Below are 25727 nucleotides of genomic sequence, written 5' to 3'. Positions count from 1 at the left end.
TCCCTTCATCTGCTGATGGATATTTGTGTTGTTTCTTTTCGCTGTTGTGAATAGTGCTGTTATGAACATGCATGTATGTGTATTTGCTTTGCAATTTGGAGGGGGTGGGTCTCTATCTAGAAGTGGAATTGCTTGATCAAATGCTAATTCTATGTTTAACTTTCTAAGAAACTCCCAAACTGCCTTCTACAGCAGTTGAACCATTTTGTATCCCCAGCAGCAATTACAGAGCTTCCAATGTCTCCATATTTCCACCAGTACTTATTACTTTCTGTTTTGGTTTTTTTTTTTTTTTAACCACCCTAGTGGATATGAAGTGACATTGATTTGCAATTTTCTAATGGCTAATAATATTCAGCACCTTTTAATGTGTTTTTTAACCATTTGTATGTCTCTTATGAAGGAATATCTGTGCAAGTTCTTTGCCCGATTTTTAACTGGATTGTCAGTCTTTCTGTTATTGAGTTGTAATGTTCTTTATATATTCTGGATATTAGACTCAGATATGTGATTTGCTAATATGTTTCATTCTGCATGTTGTCTTTTCATTTTCTTAATTATGTCCTTTGAGGCACTAATTTTTAAAATTTTACCGAGTCCAATTTACCAATTCTTTTCTCCTGTTGCTAATGTTTTTGATGTCATGTCTAAGAATCCATTGCTGGACACAAGATGATAAAGATTTACCCCTCTGTTTCCTTCTGAGTTTTATACTTTTAGCTCTTATATTTAAGTCATTGATTTATTTTGGGTTCATTTTTCAGTGCTTTTAAAAATCATCCTTTGTTGTTGTTCAATGGCTAAATTGTGCCTGACTCTTTGTGACCCCCTGGACTGTAGCATGCTAGGCTCCTCCCCTGTCCTTCACTATTTCCTGGAGTTTGCTCAAATTCGTGTCCATTGAGTCAGTGGTACCATCCAACCATCTCATCCTCTGTCATCCCCTTTCCCTCTTGCCCTCAATTTTTCCTAGCATCAGGATCTTTTCCAATGAGTTGGCTCTTCATATCAGATGGTCAAACTATTGGAGCTTCCACTTCAGCATCAGTCTTTCCAGTGAATATTCAGGGTTGATTTATTTTAGGGTTGACTGGTTTGATGTCCTTGTAAACCAAGGGATTTTCAAGAGTCTTGTCTAGAACCACAGTTCAAAAGCATCAATTCTTCAGTGTTCACCCTTTTTTATGGGCCAACTCACACATCCGTACATGACTACTGGCAAAACTATAGCTTTGACTATAAAGACATTTGTCAGCAAAGTGTTGTCTCTGCTTTGTAATGCACTGAATTTGTCATAGCTCTCCTTTCAAGGAATAAGTGTCTTTTTAATTTCATGACTTTCGTCACCATCCATAGTGATTTTTGGAGCCCAAGAAAATAAAATCTGCACTGCTTTCACCTTTTCCCCTTCTATTTGCCATGAAGTGGTTGGGACCATATGCCATGATCTTAGTGTTTTGAATGCTGGGTTTCAAGCAGCTTTTTCACTTTCTTCCACCCTCATCAAGAGGCTCTTTAGTTCCTCTTTGCTTTCGTCCATTAGAGTGGTATCATCTGCATATCTGAGGTTGTTGGTATTTCTCCCAGCAATCTTGATTCCAGCTGTGATTCATCTAGCCTGACGTTCTGCATGATGTACTCTGTATACAGGTTAAATAAGCAGTATGACAATATATAGCCTTGTCACCCTAATAATAATCACCTTATCAAAGTATAATGTACAAATGAAAACATTCACCAATTTTTAGTACAAATTTTGGTGAGTTTTGACAAATGTATGCAAACATTTGACAAATTACGTAAACACCACCAAAACCAAAACATTTCCATTACCCCTCAAAAGTTCCTTTGTTTCCTTCCAGTCAGTCCTTCCTCTGACCCTGACCCCTGACAAGAATTAAATTGCTTTATGTCAATACAGTTTTCCCTTTTCTAGAATTTCATATAAATGAAATCATAGTAAGTGGTATGCAGTGTCTGTGTCTGAATATGTTACTTATAATAATACTTTTGAGTTTCACCCAAGTTGCTGTATGTAATTCATTTCTCTTTATTTCTGAGAACTATTCCCATTATATATTTATATATAATTTGCATATCCAATCACCAGTTGATAGACTTTCATTTCCGGTGTTTGGCTATTATGAATAATTTTGCTATGAACATTTCCTAACAAGTCTTTTTTATGGATATATGTTTTTATTGTTCTTGGATAAATTCCCAGGAGTGGGACTGCTGAGCCATATGGTAAGCAGTGTGTATTTAACTTTATAAAATGACTGCCAAACACTTTTCCAAAGTAGGTATATGATTTTCAATTCATGCCAGCAATGTATAAGATTCAGATGCTCCACATCCTCAACAACACTTGTTATTATCAACCTTTTTTAATTTAACTATTCTAGTAATGTATATTGTTGTCTCACACAGAGGACTTTTTTCCTAACTAGAATGTTTTTTAGAGCAGTTTTAGGTTTACAGGAAAACTGTACAGAAAGTAAAGAGAGCTCCCATATGTTCCTCTCCCAACACTTAAATTTTGCATATCGTGTGAGGTAGTGATCCAACTTTATTTTTTTTGCATGTGGATATACAGTTGTCCCAGAACATTTGCTGAAAAGAATAACCTTTTCCTTCTGAATAGCTTTGGCATCCATGAGAAAAATCAATTGACCATAGATGTATGGATTTATTCTGAACTTTTCATTCTATTTTACTGGATCATATGTCTATCCTGATGCCAGTATCATGCTATTTTGATTACTATAGCTTTGTAATAAGTTTTAAAATGAGGAAGTGTGAGTCTTTCTACTCTGTTCTTTTTCATTATTGTCTGGCTATTCAGGGCCCCTTGAAATTCTGTATGAATGTGATGACCAGCTTTTCCATTTCTGCAGAAAGACCCATTGAAATTTTTATAGGGATTGTATTCTAGTATTCTTGCCTGGGAAATCCCAGGAATAGAGGAACCTGGCAGGCTACAGGCCACGAGGTTGCAAAGAGTTGGACATGACTTAGCAACTAAACAACAACAAATTGAATTTGAAGATTGCTTGGAGCAATATTAACATCTTAACATTATTAAGTCTTTCGATCCATGAATATGGAATATCTCTCCATTTACATAGTTCCTTATTTTCTTTCAGCATTGTTTTATTGTTTTCAGCCTACAAATCTTTTACCAGCTTGGTTAGATTGATTTCTAGGCATTTTATTCTTTTGCATGCAATTATAAATGGAATTGTTTTCTTAATTTGTTTTTTATAGATTTTTATTGCTGGTATAATGGAGAAGGCAATGGCAACCCACTCCATTACTCTTGCCTGGAAAATCCCATGAATGGAGGAGCCTGGTAGACTGCAGTCCATGGGGTCGCTAAGAATTGGACACAACTGAGCAACTTCACTTTCACTTTTCGCTTTCATGCATTGGAGAAGGAAATGGCAACCCACTCCAGTGTTCTTGCCTGGAGAATCCCAGGGATGGGGGAGCCTGGTGGGCTGCTGTCTATGGGGTTACACAGAGTCAGACACGACTGAAGCGACTTAGCAGCAGCAGCAGCAGCAGCTGGTATACAGAAACACAACTTATTTTTGTGTATTCATCTTATATCCAGCAACTTTGCTAAAGTGCTCATTAAGTACCGGAAAGAATCACTTGTGTCTTTTCATAATTCTCCCTTGATCTAACTCTGTCCTCTTTCCAGCATCACCTCCCACAGCCTTTTCCCTACAATTGATGGTCTAATCTTTCCAAACTGCCATGGCTCTTTAAATCCAATATATTGCTTTTCAGTGTCATTTTTATGTCAGTATTTCCTTAGTCTGAAATGTCCTACTCCCTTGCTTCTCCAGATGTGTGACCAACATTTTTAAAACTTGTTAGAAAATGCAGAATCACACACACACACACAAAAAGAAGAAGAAAGAAAGAAAATGCAGGATCACACACACAAAAAAAAGAAGAAGAAGAAAGAAAGAAAATGCAGGATCACACGCTCTGCTTCAGGTGCTGTCAGGTCTTTCGAGCCCAGTGATTTGGATGCAGATTTAATTTGAGAAGCATGGCTCTAGTCTCTCCTTTTCTACCAGATATCTCTTTCTATCCTTCAAAGCCCAGCTCAGCTATCAATCCCTCTGGGACTGGGAAGACTTTCTCCCCCAACCCCCACCCAGTAAAATGAATCATTTCCTCCCTGAGCTATTTCCTTAACATACTTCTACTGTGTGTTTTCTCTACTACACTATGAGTTCCTTGAGTCAAGAAATGTATTACCTTCTTCATTTCTATGTCTTTTGTAGGCAATCAACCTACTACAGACATTTGATGAATTAGATGAATCTACATGAGGGAGATTTTCTTGTCACCGCACTGGAGCAAATGCAGAAATTGGAGCTCAAGGAGATTCAAGTTGTGTTGTAAGTGACGGAGCTGAGATTTAAGCTCAAGTCTCCTCATTTCAATACCCATGCTCTCGCTCTATGTGATACAGCCATTTTAAGAATTCCAGATTGTGAAGAGAAATACCTTCTTAAGTACTGGAATCATATTCTGCATGTAGGCAACAGTCCATCTTAAAGTCAGCTAGTAACTAAGAATAAAGAATGCAAGGTCATTCCAAAAGATTGGTGCTGGAGAATGATTTTTAAAGTCCACTTTCACAGATACTCATAAAATGTTTTCTCTATGTGTATGTCTCTATGTGTAAGATGCCTGCCCTTAAAAAGTTCATCCAAAATTTACTATCTAAATGAATGAGCAAATGTCTTTCTCTGTACCTGTATGTGTATCCAAGTTCATATGTTTACATGCATATTGCACATCTTTGAACATCTCTGTATTTGTGACTGCATATTCTAGGCTTTTGCTCATGAAAGTTTGGTCTGGGGATCAGCAAGGTTGTTATCATCTGGAAAGTGGTTCAGTTCAGTTGCTCAGTTGTGTCTGACTCTTTGTAACCCCATGGACTGCAGCACACCAGGCCTCCCTGTCCATCACCAGCTCCTGGAGCTTACTCAAACTTATGTCCATCGAGTCAGTGATTCCATTCAACCATCTCCTCTCTGTCATCCCCTTTTCCTCCCACCTTCAATCTTTCCCAGCATCAGGGTCTTTTCCAATGAGTCAGTTCTTTGCATCAGGCGGCCAAAGTATTGGTGTTCAGCTTTAGCATCAGTCCTTCCAATGAATATTCAGGACTAATTTCCTTTAGGATGGATTGGTTGGATCTTCTTTCAGTCCAAGGGACTCTCAAGAGTCTTCTCCAACACCCCAGGTCAAAAGCATCAGTTCTTCAGTGCTCAGCTTTCTTCAGAGTCCAACTCTCACATCCATACATGACCACTGGAAAAACCATAGCTTTGACTAGATGGACCTTTGTTGGCAAAGTAATGTCTCTGCTTTTTAATATGCTGTCTAGGTTGGTCATAGCTTTTCTTCCAGGGAGCAAGCATCTTTTAATTTCATGGCTGTATTCACCATCTGCAGTGATTTTGGAGCCCCCAAAATAAAGCCTGACACTGTTTCCATTATCTCCCCATCTATTTGCCATGAAGTGATGGGACCAGATGCCATGATCTTAGTTTTCTGAATGTTGAGCTTTAGGCTAATTTTTTCACTCTGTTTTTTCACTTTCATCAAGAGGCTCTTTAATTCTTCTTTGATTTCTGCCATAAGGGTGATGTTATCTGCATATCTGAGGTTATGGATATTTCTCCCAGCAATCTTGATTCCAGCTTGTGCTTCAGCCAGTCCAGCATTTCACATGATGTACTCTGCATATAAGTTAAATAAGCAGCCTGGGCATACCCCTTTTCCAAATTGGAATTAGTCTGTTGTTCCATGTCCGGTTCTAACTGTTGCTTCTTGACCTCCATACAGATTTCTCAGAGAAACAAAAGGCAAAGGAGAAAAGGAAAGATATACCCATTTGAATGCAGAGTTCCAAAGAATAGAAGGAGAGATAAGAGAGGATAGTGGTAGAAAATGCAAAAACTCAGGCTGTACCTCAAACATACTGAATGAGAATCTGCATTTTTCATCAGGTCTCCTGGTGATTCATATGCACACGAAAGTTTGAGAAGCACAAACCTAAATCATCCCAGGTATGCCAGGATAGGTTATCACGTCATGTCAGGACTAAGCCCAAGGTCCTGAAAAGCTGCCAGGAAGAGAGATTGTTTCAGTTACTTGCAGTACACTGGGATCATTATCGCATGCCTCCACGGGGCACACACCTGTAGGCAAAGATCTAATTTACCACTCAGAAAGGAGAGCACACTCGTGCCACCACAAGCTCGCAGAGTGTGTTTAAACCCAGTGTTGATACTTGATGATCCAGATGGGCCTCAAATTCTTCCTCTGACAGGATGTAGTTTTCTTTCCTCAGGATGCAGAGAAACTCAACCCTTTCGTTCAGTAGAGCTACTCTCCTGCCCCTTTCTCTTCTCTCTGCCCTTCTTCTCTATATCTATTTTTCTTCTTTCCTTCCTCTTCAGCCCCTCAGTTAGCAAGACTGCTTGTCTCTCCACTCACCTCAATTCTGGCAATTCATATATTTACTTTCTTACTCCTGAGAATTAGATGTGGTATTTGTTTTGCTTAGATGGAGTTGAGGAACAATTGATATTTTCAAACTTGTTATGAAAGTGTAGCGTTAGTTGCCCCGTCATGTCTGACTCTTTTTGCAACCCCATGGACTGTAACCCCCCAGGCTCCTCTGTCCATGAGATTTTCCAGGCAAGAATACTGGAGTGGGTTGCCATTTCCTTCTCCAGGGGATCTTCCCAACCCAGGGATCAAACCTAGGTCTCCTGCACTGCAGGCAGATTCTTTACCATCTGAGCTACCAGGAATCCCACAGTTGTTATAGGGCTTCCACTTTCTGAAGAAAAAAGTATATTCTTTCATTTCCTTGAATTGTCTTGGGAATCATAACATCAGTTGGTTGCACTGACACTATCTCCTTTCTTTATCTATTGCCTCCCACCTGTCTTAAGCCTTTTTAAGATTATGGAAGTTATACTAGGGTCATATTTTCTCCCTCTAGTGGAGTGACACAGCCTTCAACTTAAAATAAATTGACACTTGGAGCTAAAGATAACCACCAGTGGTTATTTCGGAACAACAGTACATTGAAACTCATCATTTCTCTCTAAAGCTCTCTTCTTAAAGAACTGATAAAGGTGACTTCTTTTTTTTTTTTTCCCTGAAGATGGCAATCATGGGATGCAAGCAGTAACATAAAATTATACAGGGTATAACAGTTATACAGTTGAAAAGCCAGCATAGCAAATGACTATTTTATAAACAGAAGCATGTATTTGATGCAAGTTGAAAATCTATTTCACAAATCCAAGAGTTCAGAAATGTCCATTCTCCTGTTCTTGGTAGTTAAGTTGAATCTAGATCTAAGCACCTATCTATCTGCAGAAAATTGAAGTTATTAATAAGACTCCCGAGGGTTGCCAATTTAAGTTATTAATAAGACCCTCCTGAAGGTGGCACAAAGACCTCAGGGCCTCACACAGCAGACATAATCAAGGAGATCCTTCTGGCCATCACTGATCTATCCATTCTGTATGTCTCTGAGATACCCATTATCCCAGGCACATGATCCTTTCTGGTCCAAAAAGGACATACAGTTACTTGGTGTAGCTGGGACTGCAGTGTCCAGAATCCATCTGGCCTAGATTGCCTCCTCCTTCTCTGACCTCCAGCTTTTTTTTTTAATTTTTTTATTCTAGGTGAAATCTCTCCCACTTCTCTGTAAATATCCTCAAATGCACTCCTCAGCTAAATCCTTTCATTGGGTTTACGCTTTTGTAAAAACAGGAGATAATTGTCTTCAAGCAGCTGCTATTTCCCACCCTGAAAAAATCCCCAACACAAGGAAATATCAGAGTTCCAGCTACTTGCCTGAAATGCAGGGGAATGTGAAAGAGACAGATTTAATAAATCAAATCCAGGTTATTAATTCAGAATAGTATCCAGACTGTTCTCTTTTTGAGGAACTTACACCTATTTCTCCATTATCTCTTCTGGAACTTACCACAGAAAGAAAAGGCCATCTTTCTCTTTGGTTCAGGGTCTATGATTATCATCAATTAAAGCACAATCCCTCTCTACTTATCTTTCTTCTTTATCCCTGTCTCAACTCACTCCTCTAAGCCACCCACTAGTATGCATTTAAGTGTGCCTTTAATTGTGTGTACTTTGTTGAAATCTCTTTGAATTTTTAAAAAACTTTTAATTTTAATATAACTTCAAACATATGAAAATGTCACAGGAAAAATTCACTTATACTCTTTGTCCAAATTCACCAACTGGTTATATTTTGCCCATTAATCATTCTCTCCTCCCTCCGTCTCCTAAACACACAGGGGGGGAAATGCATAATTTTCTTTACATATTTGAATGTAGATTAGAGATTTACCCCTAAATACTTAAGCATATATATCCTAAGAACAAAAACCTTTTCTTATGTAACCACTGTAGTTAGCAAAATCAAAAGTTTAACATTGTTGCAATACTGTTCTATGAACAAAGAAAAAGAAAGCATTGCTCACCACCCATTTCTGCAAGGGTTGCTTACCCCACTGCTCTTGCCTCCTGACAGTGCAACCTGAGAGGAACACAGGATGAAAAACAGGATGTGTTCTGTGCTTTGGGTAAACAGGCCCTTAGTTAGATGTGTGTATCCCAGGAAGAATTTCAATGGCCCTAGATTCTTACATTTTTCCCATGCAGAGAAAAGCACTAAAATTATTACTTGACTTATCTGATATTTGTGATTAGCAGTAATCTTTTACCAAGATATATGTTTGACTACATGTATTTCCCAGACAGAAAATGACAGATAAACTGGCTTCTTTCCTAACTCTTCAGAGCAGTTGCCTCAGAGCCACCTTTGAGAGGCTATTTCCTGGGCTATTGTCCTCAGCAAGTACCTAAAAAGAACTTACACTCAAAACTTTTATGTTGTGCATTTTCCTCTAATACAGAGTTTAGAGGGAGTTTGTTCCAACTTCATTCAGTTTTCCAATATTTCCCTTTATTGCAACATTTTCCTCTGGTCTATGATTTAATCTAGGATCACTCTTTATTCTTATCTTGCATTTTCCTTCAGATTCATTTAATCTGGAACAGTTTCTTAGCCTTTCTTTTGCCCTCAGGATACTGACATTTCTGAAGAATATAGGAAATCTTTTTTTGTAGAATGTCCCTCAGTTTGGTTTTCTCTGAAGTTTCCTTGGGGATTAATTCAGGTTATGAATGGCACTGAGTTAATGGTGTCTCTTTCCCATTCTGTTGTTTTCCTCTATTTCTTTGCATTGATTGCTTGGACTGCAAGGAGATCCAACCAGTCCATTCTAAAGGAGATCAGTCCTGGGTGTTCTTTGGAAGGAATGATGCTAAAAGCTGAAACTCCAGTACCTTGGCCACCTCATGCGAAGAGTTGACTCACTGGAAAAGACTCTGATGCTGGGAGGGATCAGGGGCAGGAGGAAAAGGAGACAACAGAGGATGAGATGGCTGGATGGCATCACCGACTCGATGGACGCGAGTTTGAGTGAACTCTGGGAATTGGTGATGGACAGGGAGGCCTGGCATGCTGTGATTCATGGGGTCGCAAAGAGTCAGACACGACTGAGCGACTGAGCTGAACTGAACTGAATAGTGTCTCTTCTTCAATCTATCTCATTGGGAAGAATACGATATGGGTTGGTTCCGATTTTGGTGATATTAACTTTCAGCATTTGGTTGAGGGGATGTATACAAGTGTTACCAAACCAGGTTTGATTTGCCGAACTTGCAGCAAATCAAAACGCTGAGATGCTGAGATTTGCAGCGAAGACAGGGTTTATTCACAAGGCAGCCAAGTGAGGAGATGAAAGAACAAGTCTCAGATCTACCTCCCCAAGGAAAGAGTCTCAGAGTATTTATGAGATAAAGAATAAAGAAGATAGGTGGTCTTAGGAGAAGGTGGGAGCATAGGGAAGGGTGATTGGAAAGAGATGCAGTAATCAGTGTTCTTCACAGGCATAATTAAGCTACAAACACCTCCATATTCAAAACTACATGCACTGAGCAGGACCTGATGGAGTTTTCAGCCCTCTGACGTCAGAATGTCACCAAGGCAATAGTCACACATGCCCACTTGGAGGGTCAGTGATATGAAAGCAACAAAGCACCATTATGTCTGGAACCATCTAGGCTATCTAAACGCCTTTACACTGTAGGCTATATACATGGCTGCTTGCTTTCTCCAAGCATTAATCATACTTCTCCATGCATCTTCCCTTTAGCTTAAAGGATAAATTACTTATTTTCACAGGGAAAAAAAAAATTTTTTTAAACTCCTGACTTTCAAAGAAAAATCCCTGCCAAAATCCACAATTTTCATATCCCCTATGATCTGTTTAATTGTGTATTTATACTAAGTACCATATCAAAGATCTAGAAGCATGTGCCATAATGGTTAAGAGCTCAGACTCTGCAGAGTGTACACCTTGGAATCCTGTCAGGCAATTATTTACTGTGTGATCTTGGTGAGGTTACTTTGGCCCTCTGTTTCCCAGTCTTCTCATCTGTAAAGTGGGAATGATCATGATGATACCTCAGAGGGTTGAAGTGAGGAGTATGTTAGATTACATGGTTAAACACTCAATGAAAATTTGCTCTTATTGTTGTTACCATTTAGGTTTGATGGAATTAAAACTACTTCTCTTGGGATTCCACTATTGCTAAGAGGAGGCTATCCCAAAACACAGCTCAATTTCGGAGGCACTGGGTCTGAGACAGCAGCAGGTTAAATTTAGAGTTTGAAATTGGGAATGAGATTGGGACTTGGGGCAGGGATTCACAGAGGATTGAATCTGCTGGGGCAAGGCCAGAAGCCAGTGAGGAGAGCAGGGCTGAGCATCTGGTGACTTGTGGAAAGAGGACTGCATACTGGTAATTCAAGTCAGAAGAAACATTGACACTTAAGACCATAAGACGCAGATCTCCCCAGAAATGGTAAGATGGGAGATAGAAAATCTTGAGTGGCAATCGAAACGAATGTTACTCTTCAAGAACATAAATGTCAGGGTGGAGAAGAGGGTCAGGACACGAGTCATCAATTGAGCTGAGGTCAAGTATTGAGTACATACTCAACATTAATGTGGGCCAGTGTGTGGTATCAAAGCAGATCGTCTAAAACACCAACAAAAAGGACGTGATAACAATGGCCAGTCTGTCTTCTGCATCTGATCCTAGGGTAAACACTGAACTCATGGTCTCAACAATAAGTAAGAGCAGGTAAATTGTTTGTGAGACATTTCACTGCACCCTGGGCTTCCCTAGTGCTCAGATGGTAAAGCATCTGTCTGTAATGCAGCAGCCCCAGGTTCGATCCCTGGGTTGGGAAGAGCCCCTGGAGAAGGAAATAGCAGCCCACTCCAGTATTCTTGCCTGGAAAATCCCATGGACTGTGGAGCCTGGTAGGCTACCATGGGGTGGCAACGAGTCGGACACAACTGAGTGACTTCACTTTCACTGCACCCTAGCCCTGTGTGACTGAGTGCAAGTGAACCCAGTTGTGGATGATCAGTGGTTAGAGCCAGACTGAATTGTACTCGATGTCACTTGGATTCTGAGGGTCTATAACATGGGTATCCAGAAACGAAGTTAAAAATAAATACTTGGTGTAACAACACACACACACCATGAAAAAGATTAAAACATGTTGACTGTGTACCTAAATTAAGCAAATATAGCTAATTATAAGTGTTTCATTACGTTTTAAAGGAAATCTACAGAAATATACCCTTTGGGTTTCCAGGTCTTTTCTCAACAGTTCATTTATCTGCATGGTTTGGGTCATGCCCAGGTCCCTCTCTCCTTTGATCCATTGTCTTTTCCTGATCTGTTTCTGTTGCTCTCTCTTACCATACCTGATAATACAGTCCTGTGAAGTTTTACTCTCCTTGTTGCTATTCATGTTGCCAGAGACTACCTTACCCATTGCAATTAGCCACCTGCCCAGCCTCTGTTTGTGACTGTAACTGGGCTTTGCAGTTCTTGATTGCACTTTCTCATACATTTATTGCATTTGTCTTCTTTTTTCAATTTCACAAGAACATATTATTGCTATGTCTTACAGACTGGAACACAGGGGTCTGAGCATCTTTTATCCAGAGCTATGCTGGAATCAACAGACAAACAGCAGAATATTAAAAGCATTGGGCATGTCTTGAAGGAGCACATGTTAAAGTCAGAGTAAGCCAACAAAAAACAAAATGACAGCTGGGTGATGAAAATAAAGTTACTCAATGCTTCCAGGTGGTTTTCTAACTAACCCTGCATGGTTTAGTTTTTGAAATAGCTTCCAATGTTGCCTGAAATGAGCTCCCGAAAGAGGCTTTTGACTTCAGACCCCTGGGATGTTGCAAGGAAAATCAATTAACAGTTTAAAGCACAGGTTTGTGTTTTGCTCAGAAATGAATATTGGAATGGTTAAAGGCAAAAAAGGTTAGTAAAACCATAAAGAGTACACAAGAATTTGTTGACCCAATTTAGGGACAAATTACTGAGGAAATGCCAAAGGCTCAATGCTGCCTCAAAATATTAGCCGGAGTGCAGACCTTGAGAATCATTTATCACAGAGATCTAATTATCATTCATTTGTAGAAATTTCACCAAAGCATTTCAAGGCAAATTCATAAAGGCTTTAAATCACACATGCTCACATCTCCACCTTCTAAGTACAAATAATTTCATCCTGTTAAGTGTTAAAGTAGGAGAAAAGTACTATTTGATTATATATAATCAAGTGCTATCGAGTGGCATTGACCTGAAAATAATAGCACTTATAAATAAAGCAGAATACAGGGGAAAGATATTTATCCAGTGCTTATCATGTACTTTGCATATATTAGATAATCTAATGGACTCTCCCTACATCTTTGTAGACTTCCCTGGTGGCTCAGACAGTAAAGCGTCTACCTACAATGCGGGAGCCCTGGGTTCAAACCCTGGGTCGTGAAGATCTCCTGGAGAAGGAAATGATAACCCACTCCAGTATTCTTGCCTGGAAAATCCCATGGATAGAGGAGCCTGGTAGGCTACAGTCCATGGGGTCACAAAGAGTCAGAAACGACAGAGTGACCTCACTTTCTTTCTTTCTTTCTTTTTTACATCCTTGTAAGACAAGATTATTAGTAATCTCCCAAAGTGAGTACATGGGCATGCCCACTAAGTCACTTCAGCCCTGTCTGACTCTTTGTGACCCTATGGATTATAGCCCGCCAGGCTCCTCTGTCCGTGAGTGCATCACAGACTCAAATAATTTTTCAATGTACAATAGACTAGAAGACCATCCTAAATGATTAGACTCTGTGTATGAAAACAAAACATGCAAATTACTCAGTTAATTCAAATTTTAGAGTTGAGTCAAGTGACCTTGTTTCATTCCTTGCTGAAAAAAAATCCACTTGCTGAGTAACTAACTTGGAAAAAAAAAATTTGTGTGTGTGTTATTGAGAGGTGGTCCAGCCACAGCATTTGAAAGGATGTCAAACAAGCTGGTTAAAAGCTGGTTAAATGTATTTGGTTTGGGGGAATCTGATATAATTATCCTCCTACTTCAGACTTGATGAGAGCAGTTTATATAAGTTACCTTATTAAATTACCCCAGAATCCTATGAGGTATGAATTATTCATATTTTACAAATGAGAAAAAAAAGAAGTTCAGAAATGTTAGCATGATGCCAAGACTTCACAGCAAGACAACAACAAAGGCAAGGCCCAAGTCTAAATGTGTCTAAAGCTCCAAAGCCCATGTCTGTCTACCGCTTTTCCTGGTAATCCCTGCATGATTGTATCTTTACCAGACAATAGGAAGAAATTTCTTTGAATTTTAAACCACAAAGTGAACTGCCTCACTAAATGTAGGGTCCATTAGAGAATTTTTTTTCAATGCGAATTTTATGTATTTCCTATTTTTCTCCTTCAGGGAGTGGCGGAAGGAATAAAGGAGAAAGCTTTGCTGTTATTTCCAAGTGACTCTGCATCAATCATGCCACGGCTGTGTCTCCTACATGAGTAGCTTCATTTTGATTAAGTAAAGCTCTCAAGTCCCATGTCTACACTCTGGAATGACTTGACTGACCAGCGATAGAAAGGCCAATACCTACCACTCTCCTTTCAGCTCTGCAAAATCAAGCTTAGCATTATTGTTTAAACAGGCAGGAGTGAGCAGGCATGGTATTAAGTTGAATGTTAATTTTAATAAAAATGGAGAGTTGATAGGCTTTGGAGCTGGATTAGAGTTTGAGTCTTCCTCTTAAAGACTAAATATGTAGCAAGTTATTCTATTTCTCTGAGCCTCAGTTCTATTATCTAGACATTTCTTAAACCATATTTCTTCAATTTCCAATCCATTTGAGGAAAACTATTTCTGTAAAATTCACTGAAGTTAATTACCAGGAAAATAAAAATCAGACATATAAAATATACACTCATTTTTGGATGATTAGATTTAACAGTCAAAAAAATTACCCTAATTGTTAAAAGTCTCTAGACACCTACTGTCAGTTTTTCATCTCACTGTGGACTAGAAAGAAAGAGCTCATTGCCTGCCACCCCAGTCCAGGAACTGCATTTTGAACAGCACTGATCTTTGAGGATAAAAATATCTTTAATCATGGGAGGTTGGTTGTTAAAATTCAATGCATAATGTATGTGAAATGCTTAGAAAAGTGCCTGGCACGTACAAAGCATAAGGAAATTCCACTTTCTTCAAATAAAATTGCACCCAGAACCTCTAAGGAAGCAGAAACAGGTAGAGAATCTCCTGGGAGGAGTGAGTGAGGTAAGCCCCTGACTGAGGGCACTTAGCCGTGTACCCCAACTCCACCTTTTTCACTGGGGCTTTCTTGTTCTTTCTCTCGCTCCTGCTCTCACTCTCAACTCTAGCTCTGTCTCTTCCCTTCCTGTTGCCGCCATGCTATTGTCCTCATGGTGGGATGAAGTTTGTTCCCATGCACAGTCAGAAACCACATTCAAGGAATATGAGCAGTGCAGTTTCTTTACAAGTATAAAGTTCTGGTCCCAACTCAACATGTTTGTTGGGTTCCATGAGCCCTTTGGCATAGAGGTTCTTGAGCCAGATTTGTGATCCACCCCCAGCTCTATTCTTTCATTCTTATTTGCCTCTGGGAAGTCACTTAATAATTCTGGGTTTCAGTTTCCTCATGTATAAAGTGGGGGAAAAAACAATACCTGTCTGATAGGATTGTCATGAAGATGAAATGAGCTAATACAGATCAAGGGCTGAGTAGAGCATCTGGGACGTAATAAGCAACCTGCTCTGTAAGTGTCAGCTGTCGAAATCATCATCACAGTCACTTGGAAATTTCTGGACCCTTCACTTCTCACCTCCTGATCAATATCCACACAGATAAAGTCATTGTGAATGGACCCTAGAGAAACACCCTCCTACACAAAATCTCTCGACATCCTGTTGTAACACCCACCTGACTATGATCCTTAATCTTAATTTCTACCTGTAGAGAGACTTTTCCCCTGAGCAAATGGTGCAGAAATGATCTCATCTTTTAAGTGAGAATCCTCCTGCTACTTACCTGGATGTGGCTCATTCACATAGGGCTACAGTCAATCCTAACACAAGTCCCTACTGTCTCTTTCACATATCATGAGAAACAACTATAATGTGCTGTTATCCCGAAACCATTTTCTCACTGTAGGTTTCATATCAATTACCTAGTACCACACAATAATACTACATAGCAAACCACCACAAACCACACAGCAATAAACATTTATTACTCATGCATCTGGGAGATGTGCTCAGAAACTTTGCTGATTTTGGCTCAGTTAAGCAGTTCTTTTGGTCTTGGTTGGACTTGCTTATATGTGCAGGGATCGGCTGGGTGTTGACTGATCTAGACTGTCTCTGCTGGGGTGACTGGGGTGACTTTATTCTGTTCTGTGTGTCCCTGATCCTCCATCAAGCTAACATAGACATGTTCTCGTGGCTATGGCAGGGTAAAAGAACAAGTGGAAACTCAAGTACTTTTCAGGTCTTGGCTTGTGTCACACTTGTTAACATTGCATTGGCCAAAGCAGGTCACAAGGCTAGGCCCAGAATAGGAGTGGGATAGCAAGCACTATAAAGTTACATGGCAACAGGCATGGGTAGTGTGCTCATTAAATGTTAATTCTGCCTTCTATTTCCTTATATTCCTGTCCAATTAGATGAGAAAAACCACTTGCTGATTCATATTACTGAGTCACGACCTCATCTCAAGCCAAGATTTTATTGAATATACACTCCAGGATTTGTATTGTATTGTATTGTTGGTTTTACTGGAATCTGTAATTTTCCTTTTCTTTCTTTTCCCCACTAGACAGAAAAAGTAGCAAAAGAAAACAGGTTCATTTTTAATAATGGATATCTGAACATTTCATGTCCTAATCCCTAGAATGACTTATAACTCCTATTGGGACCTGTCTCCATCCCATGGTACTATGTTAGTCTCAACAGATGAATTTAACACACAAGGAATAATACTTAAAGAGCTACTTATTAGAGTTGAATGCTTTTCTCATAAAACCTGCAAAATATAAAATGAGCTTTCTTACTGAAGGTAGACTCTAGGGAGATTTCCTGTGTTAGGAATTTGATATCTTCCTCTCAAATTAAAAAAAATACTGCATTTTTCCTTTCTGAGAGTGTTTCCTAACAAAGTTATTATTCCATTTCTTGGGGAGGAAAATGATTTTTTCATTTGCATGAAACTTCCCCAGTGACATCTTCGTCCAATGGAAACAAGAAGTCCTACTATTATCAGTTAACTCTCCAGTTAGTGACTTTGTGAGAGGTTCCTGGAAAGCATCAGTTGTTTCAGAAAAGGTCCCCTTCCACTTCAAGATGAAAATCAGAACTTCCTCAGCCCTCTTGCACAGCAAGCTACTTGAGCACATGCATGATTATGTATGGAGGGAGGATAAGGCAATGAGAGAGGGCAACGTTCTTGCCCAAATTCTAGCCTGAAGTTGCTTTTGGCCCCTTTATTTGTTATACCCAAGGTCATTAGGATAATTCGTCCTAAAGATGTGCGGAAGAAGTCATCAGCCCTGTAGAAGGGTGGGATCGTGGTGTGGCATAAAGACCCTCCCAGTCCTCCCCATATTTATGTAACTGACCTCATACTTTTGTATAAAACCTGGACTCTGGGATGGGATAGCAAGGAGTTAGTATCTTAACTAGGCTGTTTACAAACTCTTTGACTTTGAAAATTTGAAATTATTCGTATGAGTTTGAGGCTACTCATCTATAAAGTGTTTCTTACACCTACAATGATATCTGACATATAGAAAGTCACTAACCCCAATTTCCTATATTCCCGCTACATCTCCTCTCCTAACTTTCTCCCCCACCCTTTCTTGGTCCTTTATTCTCACCTGAGCCTCAAGTCTCACAGCCACTGCTTACCCCAGAGAGAGAGAGAGAGAAAGAGAGCCAGTCAGAGATGGACTAAAAGAAGTTAAATCTTGTTTGCAGGAACATTCGGCTTTAGATTCATCTCTGCAGAAAAGCAGTAATGTATTGATACTTGAAAAGAAGAGACTCCAGAAGAAAGAAGAGGGAGCATGGGGTCTCATCCTGAGGAGAAGGGGGAATGTGGAATGTTTAGGGTTTCACTGGCATGAGACCGAGGCTTTCAGGGAGAGGGGAAGACTGAAATTACTTTGATTTTCATGGAAATTATCATCTGACTTTGATCTTGACAGAATGTCACTGAATCAAATTCTGAAGTTTAGGTTTGAAGTGAGAGATTTGGGGGAGGGAGTGCATGCTGAAAGAATAGATGGGGGGTGGGGGGGAAGTAGATTTCTTTATGAGGAAGTAATTGTGTGTGGGTGGGTGGGTGGGTGGGGGTGTGTGGAGAGCAATGGGCATGGCAGATGCAGAAAGAGGGATTGTCCTTTCCTCCCTGCCTACAGGAATTCAGGTTTAAAACACAAGTTTTAGATGAGCTGAAAGAAGACTGTTCTTAATTTCTCTCAGATCCATGCTAGCTATAAATGCTGGAGGAAAGAATCGGATTGAAGAATGTCTGGTAACACAGACACTGTAAACCTTTTATTACCATATTTGTGGCTTCTGGGGTATGCTTTTAATGTCATCTTAAGATGTTGCTCACTTAAAACAATTGTTCTTAATTTTAAATTAAATTAAAAAACCAACCCAAGTATCTTACTCCCTTCAATTAATTTTCCTTTTAAGTATATGAGTTCCTTGCTGAAGAAGCTGGAGCCAGCTGGCTCTGAAAATAATGCATCAGTTCAGTTCAGTCACTCAGTCATGTGTTTGCGACCCCATAAGACTGCAGCAGGCCAGGCCTCCCTGTCCATCACCAACTCCCGGAGCTTACTCACACTCATGTCCATTGAGTCGGTGATGCCATCCAACCATCTTATCTTCTGCTGCCCCCTTTTCCTCACACCTTCAATCTTTCCCAGCATCAGGGTCTTTTCCAAGGAGTCAGTTCTTCGCATCAGATGGCCAAAGTATTGGAGCTTCAGTTTTAGCATCAGTCCTTCCAATGAATACTCAGGACTGATTTCCTTTAGGATGGACTGGTTGGATCTCCTTTCAGTCCAAGGGACTCTCAAGAGTCTTCTCCAACACCACACCTCAAAAGCATCAATTCTTTAGCACTCAGCTTTCTTTATAGAGCAACTCTCACATCCATACATGACTACTGGAAAAACCATAGCTTTAACTAGACAGATCTTTGTTGGCAAAATAATGTCTTTGCTTTTTAATATGCTGTCTAGGTTGGTCATAACTTTTCTCCCAAGGAGTAAGCGTCTTTTAATTTCATGGCTGTAGTCACCATCTGCAGTGATTTTGGAGCTCCCAAAAATAAAGCCTGACACTGTTTCCATTGTTTCCGCATCTATTTCCCATGAAGTGATGGGACCAGATACCATGATCTTAGTTTTCTGAATGCTGAGCTTTAAGCCAACTTATTCACTCTCCTCTTTTACTTTCATCAAGAGGCTGTTTAGTTCTTCTTCACTTTCTACCATAAGGGTAGTGTCATCTGCATATCTGAGGTTATTGATATTTCTCCTGGCAATCTTGATTCCAGTTTGTGCTTCATCCAGCCTGGCATTCACATGCTGTACTCTGCATATAAGTTAAATAAGCAGAGTGACTATATACAGCCTTGACATACTCCTTTCCCGATTTGGAACCAGTCTGTTGTTCCATGTCCAATTCTAACTGTTGCTTCTTGACCTGCATACAGATTTCTCAGGAGGCAGGTCAGATGGTCTGGGATTCCCATCTCTTTCAGAATTTTCCACAGTTTGTTGTGATCCACACAGTAAAAGGCTTTGGCGTAGTCAATAAAGCAGAAGTAGATGTTTTTCTGGAACTCTCTTGCTTTTTTGAAAATAATGTATACATAGTTTAAGTATTTTCATGCTTGAAGAGATCTATTAATTAAGTAAAATAATATTAAGATTAAAAAGCAGCACATTTTGCAGCACAAGTTTTCCTGCAAATAGTCTGGTCCTGGCTCATCACAACTGGCTGTGTGAACTTGGCTGGATTTGTTAACTTCCCTAAACCTTAACTCCTTCATGTGATTTTGTCCCATCACTCAGTCATGTCTAACTCTTTGTGATCCCATGGACTGCAGCATGCCAGGTCCCTTTGTCCTCCACTATCTCCTGGAGTTTGTTCAAATTCCTGTTCATTGAGTCAGGGATGCTAACTAACCATCTCATCCTCCACTGCCCCCTTCTCCTTTTGCTTTCAATCTTTCCCACCATCAGGGTCTTTTCCAATAGGTCATCTCTTCGTATGAGGTGGCCAAAGTATTGGAGCTTCAGGTTCAATATCAGTCCTTCCAATGACATTCAGGGTTGATTTTCCTTAGGATTGACTGGTTTGTTCTCCAACCCAGGGATCGAACCCATGTTTCCTGCTTGGTGGGTGGATTCTTTACCACTGAGCCCCCTGGGAATCCTTATCTATATAACACCCTGTGCATGTGCTTAGTCACTCAGCCGTGTCTGACTCTTTGCAACCCCGTGGAGTGTAACCCACAAGGCTCCTCTATCCACGGGCATTCTCCAGAGAATACTGGAGTGGGTTGCTATGCCCTTCTCCAGGGGATCTTCCCAACCCAGGGACTGAACCCAGGTCTCCTGCACTGCAGGCAGACTCTTTACTGTCTGTGCCCTGAGGGAAGTCCATACAACACCTTGCTGCTGCTGCTGCAAAGTCACTTCAGTCATGTCCGACTCTGTGTGACCCCATAGACAGAAGCCCACCAGGCTCCCCCGTCCCTGGGATTCTCCAGGCAAGAACACTGGAGTGGGTTGCCATTTCCTCCTCCAATGCATGAAAGTGAAAAGTGAAAGTGAAGTTGCTCAGTCGTGTCTGACTCTTAGCGACCTCATGGACTGCAGCCCTCCAGGCTCCTCCGTCCATGGGATTTTCCAGGCAAGAGTACTAGAGTGGGGTGCCATTGCCTTCTCCAATACAACACCTTAAACAAAGTTAATTTGAAATAAGTCCATTCTCTTCTTCTTAGAGTCTGTGAATCGTAATCTATAAGCAAACTAACTTCTCCAATTTCCTCATCTATAAAATGGAAATTATAATAGTGTCTATCCTCTTAGGCTTGTTGTGAGGTTTGCATGAGAAAATGTTTGCAAAGAGCTTAGCATAATGACTGGCACTTAGGAAGTGCTCCAAAAATGTAGGTTTAGAAAAGAAAGGACAAGAGAAGCTGCTGTGCTTCAGTCAGATCATTCTCTGCAGTTCTATTTTAGGCACTGTGGGCTCCCCAGTGTGTATACATGAACGATGTTAATGCAGAGTTAGCAAATGATGATGGTGATGATGATTGCAGTAACCAGGCTCTATTCAGAATGCTTTATCCGTGTTAACACATTTAATTTTCATACCAACCCTATGAGACAGATAAAATTATCATCCCTGTTCTTATAGATGAGGAGTCTGAGAGACAGAGAGGTTAAGTGACTTGCCTTATGTCCCAGCTAGTAAAGACCACCCTCTATTTGGAAACCAGAACTGATCCTGAAGTATCTGAAAAAAAGAAGAAAAAAAAAAAAGAAAACAGAAAATTACTCCCCTATTAGCCTCAAGGATGCTCAGAAAGTTGAATGACTAAATGATGCATAATCCTCAGTCACCCCCTCCCCAAATTCCTCACCTATGTCTAGCAGTTTCTTGCCACCTGGCGCTAATGAACACGCAAAACAAAATCTCAACATTTGTCTAATGACGTTAACTAATGCTGCCCCCTGCATGGTGATTATGAGTGGAGCTGTGCTGTGGCTTCAGCAAGCAGGTGGTGGAAGTTCTTAATGAAAATTGCATACAGATTATAGCATTGTGGTATATTTTAGGATGAAATTCACTAAGGGTTCAAAACCTTTTCCAATTGGCTCACTTATCCTTACCACTAACAGGAGGGCTTGATGTAAAGAACTGGAAGCATGGGAAGAACTAAATATAAGCTGCATTAGAGCTGCCCGCATGGTAGAGAAATGGCTCAGAATGATGATGAATAAAGCTTCTGGGGTGCTTTTCATGAAAGGAACTGACAGCAGGCAAAATATGGACACAGAAGGCCAATTCTGGCTAAAGAGTCCTGGCATAGACTGAGACTTTTTCTATTGGGGAATGGGAAGTTTGCTAACAATTATGAACTATATACACCAAGTTGTATGTGTAAGTGGATAAATGAACTTGAAGAATTGGATGTGGTTAAGAAAGATAAAGGAAATGATGAATTCCTTTCTATAACAAGAGGAGAGATTTATTCATGCTAATGCTGGAAGGTGAAGTATTGAAAAATGGCTCAATAACAATAGAACAACTTATGGTTATTCCAGAGAAATAGATTGGAGAGAAAAAATTCTTCTTATTCTCTTTTTAAAGCCTTTAAACTTTTGTTTTTAGTCATTTCTGTTTTTTTTTTTTAATTTTTTCTACTAATTCAATTGCTTGAGAGGAAAGAATCTGTATTTAAAATCCCCAGTTCTCAGCAATTGCATTCAAACACTACCGCTTGTTAGTCAGTATATCCACTTTTCGTTTAGATTTCAAAGTTTGTTTTTAACCATAGTCCAATGTTTTCCTGTTTAGTTTTCCCTAGAACTGGTTCAACCTATATTTCTCATTTGCCAAAATGACAGTGAGTTCAATGGCAACATGTTTATCAGTGAGGGTGGGCTTCAAATGTGTGCAAATTAAGTCCAACTGTCCTAACTCTCCAATGGGAGGACTCTTTAAAGTATTTCAGTATAGACATATTATTTTTCTGTTTACAATTGAAACTTCTTTTAGTGACAAATACTAATTTCTGATAGTCTGAGCTTATCTAAGAGACATCACTGGCTTTAAGGAAACTGAAGTGTTCTTTGTTATTCTTACTTACTCATCACTGAACAAAGCTGTTTTTTCACTTGAAGCAAGAAGACTGAATTCCTACACCATTATAATATGCTCACAAACACTATTATGGGCATGCACACACAGCGGTCCAACTCTATTCGTAATTATTCATGCCAGTAGAAAGGAGACTGAGACAACACAGAGCTGTACACAGTCCAAAAACCTGATGCATTTCAGTTTAGGAAGTCCTGCTTGACTTTCATCGGGAGATGGAAAATTTACCAAAGTGATACATGAACTGAGTATTTATTTATTAGACATCTGCTGTATAAAGCATTTTAAGTACTAGGGGACATTAAGGGTACAAAAGGAATACCTGGTAAGTGGTTTGCTGAGAGATCAATCAACAGGAGGGAAAACAGTGCAGCGGTGATGCTCTCTTGAGAAGGCAGGGCAATGATGGATCAACTCATAGGAAATAATTGCCAAATCCTAGTTATGAAACGGTGAAAAACAGAGCTCGCTTCTTGGGTGAAATTTATCTTTGCTCCAGAATTGAAGGGCACATTGGCCATAGTTTTCAAGAATGGAAACATATTCTAGAACCCCAGAAAAATCACGGAGAGGAAAGACCAAATAAAGTCACCGCCTTCTGGCTGCAGGATGGGTTGTGGTAAGGGACTTGTCTAATGTAAAATGTGTCAACAGCAGAACAGAGCCTAAAATTTCTGTTTCATGAACCCTCACTGAGTGGAGAAATAGTGTCCTGGTATTCTATCACTGGATTAAATTCCATTTCTCCACAGAACAGTTTTAATAGTTACTGTGACTATGGCCACATAAGACACAACCGGTTAAATCAGTTTCATCAGTTCCATTGACTTAACTGGGGTTGAAAACTACATACCAAGCCAGCCAATGTCCAAGTCACATTGACAAACGTGTTCCTCATCACACTTGCCCCACATATGTTTTCATAGTGGCCATATAGCTAGAATGCACCAGTATGATAGTACCAGTTGTTAGAATAGTAAAACATTTGTCTTCTAGTTGGTAAGATTGCATCTCTGATAGACGCTTCAAATGCCTTCACAACCACAAGAGCCACCCAGACTTCTCAAATAGTCTCCATAATCTAGTAGCTGAAGGAGACACAATCAGGCCCCTTGAGGACCCTGCTTCAATCTGACTGGCCAGTGCTTGGGCCAGCAGTTATTCTGATTGGTCAATACCAATAGTGCGCCAGAGGTTATTACTCCTACCTTTCACTCCCATATGGTTCGTGCTTTTCCCTCTGCCTTGAATGCTTTTTCTCATTTCACCTGTTCACATTTTCTCTCTTGCCTGTCACAGGGAACTGGATTGTACAATATCTGTGGTGGTAGAACTGTATCGACTAGGCTGCTGTCTTTACAGCCAACACTGGAGCTTCAAACAGGCAAGAAGGCTGGCACTCCCAAAACAAAGACGGGCAGAAACCCTGTATGCTCTTGCGTCTCACTTTGGTGCTGAGAGTATCATTCCAAAGCCAAAGTTTTTTATCACAGAGCTAGACATACACACCAAAGACAGAAGTCAGAGTAAGCTAAAGGAGTACGAAGCGGAAGGTAGAGACGCTGCAGGCCCAGCCGCTTGCTTCACACCAACAAGGTGAGTTAGCTGATCAGCATCAACCTGTATACACTACAGACTGGCTGCTGCTTCCCTTCTGCCTGCAGCAATAATCTCCTTTGTGGCCCATCCTAAATAAAAGTGCAGAAAGGGAATTCTGGGGGATGGAGTCAGCCTGGCCACGGTGACCCATTAAAAAGCTACCACACCTTGGTATGAAGGCCGAAGTGCCATTCCCTTCCTGTTTCATCCTGTTCTCATCTGGTCAGACTGGAAGTCCTCATTCCCTCCTTTGAGTTCCCAAAGCCTTCTAAACAAAGCCACATGGTAGCATTTAGCATGCCACTTGCCTTTTAATTTTTAGTCGGCTCATTGTATTCCCACCACTGTAAGGACGGTAAGCTCCTTCAAGTTAGGATCTGAGGGTCATTACATTGCCTAACACACGATGAATGGCTCATAAAGGTTCATGGAATCAATGAAGGAATTTTTGAATGAATAATGAACTGACTGACGTAACACTGAGAAGCTACGGAAAGCAAGAGTCAAGGGCACTGTGGTTCACTAACTATACACCAAATTATCTCCAAAGCTTAGCACCTTGAAAAAAGTTATTAGTTCTCAGGTTCTGAGAGTCTTGAATCTGGGAGCAGCTTCGTGGGTCATGCTGGCTCAGGGTATCTGGCATAGTCACACTCAAACTATTGGTTGGGACTGTAGTCTTTGAACAGGCTGCAGGATCCGCTTCCAATCTCACATACGTGAGTTGTTGTTCAGTCGCTCAGTCTTGTCTGACTCTTTGCAACCCCACAGACTGCAGCATGCCAGGCTTCCCTGTCCTTCATCTCCCAGAGCTTGTTCAAACTTGTCTCCATTGAGTTGGTGAAGCCATCCCACCATCTCATTCTCTGTCGTCCCCTTCTCCTCCTGCCTTCAGTGATCTCTGTTACATGGAACTTTCTATTGGGCACAAGATGACAGCTGGCTTCTCACAGAGCAAGGGATTCAGAAGAGAGAGGGGCAATAACACATTGCTCTTCTGACCTGCTCTCTGAGTCACACACAGTGTTTTTCACTTTGTTGTCTTAGTTAGAAGTGAGTCACCAAATAGGCAAAAAGGAAAAGACAATGGCACCCCACTCCAGTACTCTTGCCTGGAAAATCCCATGGATGGAGGAGCCTGGTGGGCTGCAGCCCATGGGGTCACTAGGAGTCGGACACGACTGAGCAACTTCACTTTCACTTTTCATTTTCATTCATTGGAGAAGGAAATAGCAGCCCACTCCAGTGTTCTTGCCTGGAGAATCCCAGGGATGGGGGAGCCTGGTAGGCTGCCATCTACAGGGTCATGCAGAGTTGGACACGACTGAAGTGACTTAGCAGCAGCAGCAGCAGCAGCACCCAATAGGAGGAGGGGATTACACAGAGCATGAATCCCCTGAGGCTGCCTCACAGGTGGGAGAGAGTAAGGCTTTGGGCAGGGGGCCTTGACACAGAGTTCTTTAGCTGACCTCAGAATTCAATTCACTTCCCACTATGTAAGTGTCTAGAGTCATGTTCTTTCTTTTCTTTCTTATTTTGTGTGTGTGTGTGTGTGTGTGTGTGTGTGTGTGTGTGTGTGAAGTCTCAGTTCAGTTCAGTTCAGTTCAGTCTCTCAGTTGTG

Source organism: Ovis aries, chromosome 2 (genome assembly GCF_016772045.2).
Source record: "Ovis aries strain OAR_USU_Benz2616 breed Rambouillet chromosome 2, ARS-UI_Ramb_v3.0, whole genome shotgun sequence".
NCBI lineage: Eukaryota > Metazoa > Chordata > Mammalia > Artiodactyla > Bovidae > Ovis > Ovis aries.
The sequence above is the reverse complement of the archived record's forward strand: the minus strand, read 5'-3'. Positions refer to the sequence as shown.